General features: G+C 31.6%; 1 pseudogene; it reads right to left on the reverse strand.

Moving 5' to 3' along the window:
- Nucleotides 1-3,782, reverse strand: part of LOC105292793 — a 137,531-nt pseudogene that overhangs the window by 123,570 nt on the left and 10,179 nt on the right.

Genomic DNA, 3,782 nt, shown 5'->3' on the forward strand with positions numbered 1-3,782 from the left:
CCTCAAACTGGTATTAACCCAAATTTCCATAGTGATAGTGAAGAGAATATTAAAATTATCTAATATGGTACTCGATTGAGAAAAGAAAAAGTATTTCTACAAAAAAATATAGGTGGATCTCACAATCATATTGTTGACCAAATGATTTCAGAAACACAGGAGTACTCTAGTATAATTCTACTTTTACATTTTATAAACATGAAAAAAATTTTAATTTGTTTCAAAACTTAATTAAAAAAAACACAATATCAGAACAACTTTTTCAGATAATAGAAATAGAGGGCACACTCCATGAGTCCAAAATAACCTTGATACATAATCTGAAATAATACAATAAAAATTATAGACTAATCTCTTTTATAAATATGGATACAATCTCCTAAACAATTTATTAGCAAAGCAAATCTAACAATATGTAAAAATGTAGAAGTAATAATAAATCAGATTCATGCTGAGCTTGTCTTCATTTTGGGAAAGTGAATTTAATTTAAAATTAAAAATCAATAAAATTCACCACATTAACAGAGTAAAGATAAAAATATGATTATCTCAATATACTTTGCAAATAGCCCTTGACAGTGGAGTCACACTTAAATCTCTCAACAGTGATATCTTACATGTGTGGAATATTGCCAAAATGGATAGTTCACCAAAAGCTTTGATTTCCATGTTTTTATTGGGAACTAGTCATGTAGGTGATGTAGCATCCATGTGGATGATCTCAGCTATTAAGATTCCAGCCCTCCTTAAAGCAAAAACAAGCATTCACTATAAATAATATTGTCTTTAAACTTATTTTGTCAAATTGGTACTGTATGGCTGAAAGCCTCATGCATACAAAAACACTCATAGGAAGAACGTTAGAAGAACTCAGAAGTTATATTGCAGAAGCAAGCCAAGGGCCAATCCTTAAAACAGGCCTTCCTTTGGAATCTGCAGAGTTTGAATAACTCCGAATTCAGGCCTGCTGAATTAACTCTTTCCTGTCTTGTGATGACACACTACTGAAAAGGTCACAGAAATGTGAAAGGGTTAAAGGATAAATAAAACCTGAAACTGGACAAAGGAAGTCTATACCTTCCGCTTAGTTTCTGGAACCCCTAACCGCATTCTGCTAATCATGAAACTTGTAACAATGAGCTCATACGCTAACTGCCAATTTTAGCCTGTGTAATCCTGCTTGCTTGCGTGGCATGAAAAATAATCAATTGTATATAAGCTGAAAATTACTGTTTGGCCATCGCTCATGGGAACACTGGCTATTGCCCATGGGAACATAGGCAATCACCCATAGGAACATAACATTCTAACAACAAGCTTTCTGCTTCTGTACTCCCTGCTTGCACACCTGACCAGTGGGTTGACAGGTAGTGAATAGGAGAAGATGGACCTTTGTGTTTAAGACAGAATGAGGAATGGGATTTGAGGCTTAAAAACCTTGTATCTTGGCATTTCGGGCCTGCTCCTTTGGAAGGACAGCTGCTGGCTAATAAATTGCCTCTATAATGAAAGCACTCAGGTTGAGTCTGGTTATTCCGGTCACAACATTCTCTATACTATTTTATAAGATGTGGTTAAAATTGCTTTGCATATGTATGTTTCATTTTGGGTCAAAAACTCAACACCAATGAAGCTCTTTGACAGACTAAATTAAAGTGCAAATACTCTCATGTTCTTTCTCATAATGTCATCATAATGACCAAAAATTTAGTAGAGTCATTCTTCATGAATTTGTCACATGCTTTCACTTAATCCTGAAGTAAACCAAAATATATTGTTATTTCATTTACATGATTAATTAAATTCAAAGCAATGTGAATTTGGGAGTAAAAGTTTCACCTTTCTGAATCAAAATGTGCCCCAGAGATAATCACATCAGTGAAGATTTTAATGTTATACTTAAGAGTGCAGTCTCTTGAGGTAAAGTAAATATATTCAAATATTGGCTCTTAAAATTACCGTATTTGCAATATCTTTTTCAATTTGAATAATCTCTCTGTGTCTATATTTATTTATAAATTAGAGATGCTAATAAGTTCACCTAAGGTTATTTTAAGAATTAAATGATATACATTTAAAATGCTTAATGTAGTACTTAGCACATAAAAAGCCCTCAAGACATATATTTTAGTCAGAAAAGTAGGCAAGATTTTATAGTACAAGTCACTGAATAAGCCAGAGACAACCATTTTTAAATTTATTTAAAATAATTTTGTTAAATATGTTTTTGAAAAGATGGTACTTGAAATAACTTTTAATTTCGAACAATTTAGAATTCAATGTAACATTCATATATCTGTGTATTATTTTGTTGACATTTAAAGTTTTTCCTAATGTGGCTGTTTAAAGCCACATTATATATGTAAAAATAAGGCATTTCATACTAAATACATAAGCTGTGGCAACATTTTTTCCTCAGATGTAGGAATGATAAAGAAACAACAAAGAAAATAATATGCACTAAAGAAATATTAGATAATCTAGAGTCTAATTATAAAAGCTACATTGATATTTGAATGACAAATTGCATTATGTTAGATAAATTCTAGAAATGACAGTTTGTAACTGCAGAATGTAGTTGCATTTATCAGTGCTAACAGACTGGCTCAAACCTAGTGTGATAATGAGTTCAACTAATTCTATTCCAAAGATATAAAGTGTGGATATCAGGGCAGGGGAAAGGGTAGAGCTGTAACCGAACAGAAAATATAAAGGTTTGATTCTATGTCCAGTTATTAAATGTCAACATTTTTATTGAATTAAACCCAGCAGCGAATAAGTTCGAATGCCCACTGCATTATAGATTGAATAATTATTAATAATAAATTATGATTTGAATTATCTGTTCTCATTCAAATAATGGTTCAACTAGTTAAGTGATGATTTAAGAGGTTAGATAGCTTACTATCATGTTTTTTCCTTTAGATGAAAGTACATTGGGGTTTCAAGGGTTGAAATATTACAAATAAATTATTTTTCGTATTTTTTCATTTTAGAGCCTTTTTTTTTCTCTGTCAAGATATACCAACTGCAGAACACATGCTATACAGCATAACTTCTACAATATACTGTTGTGAGTACTCACAAAGTTTCCTTTCTTCATCCTCTCCATCTGATTTTATGTTTTTTTTTTTAATATCTCATCTGCTATTAACATCACACATCAGCCTTGCATTTTAAAATGCACCAGAGACAAGCCTTAATAATGCTTACAATTTGAAGGCAAGTGGACAGATGGATGTTCAAAACCTAAGCTAAGGCAGAAGAGGTTAATGGATGATTATGGCAGTGTTTTATAAAGATCGAAGACCACCTGCATTGGAATTACTCCAGGAGATTGTTCATTATAAATATTCCTGAGTTTTGCCCAAAGTTTACTATGTCTGCATCTCTGGGGTCTTGGACTAGAAATGTGCATTTTAACAAGCTTCTCAAGAGATTTTAATCATATTAGATATTGAGAATGACCGAATTATGTTTATTAATCTACATAAATATGTAGAGAAATTGTAATTTCCACCAAAAGCTCTCCATCTTCCTCTCATGTTAAAATATACCATATTAATAGTATAATATAGTATATATTAGATGGATATTACTTTAGAGTTAGTTCTTTCAAATACATTACTTTATCTCCATGTCAGTTTTGATATTTAGATACTGATATTATCAAGGAGGAAACTAAGACTTAGGGAAGATACAGGATTTGTACAGAATCATAGAGATGATATAACATCCCTTGAAACTGATCCTAGTTTAATCTAAATCCAAGAATGTTGTCT

The sequence above is a fragment of the Pteropus vampyrus genome, unplaced genomic scaffold (genome assembly GCF_000151845.1).
Source record: "Pteropus vampyrus isolate Shadow unplaced genomic scaffold, Pvam_2.0 Scaffold63, whole genome shotgun sequence".
Lineage (NCBI taxonomy): Eukaryota > Metazoa > Chordata > Mammalia > Chiroptera > Pteropodidae > Pteropus > Pteropus vampyrus.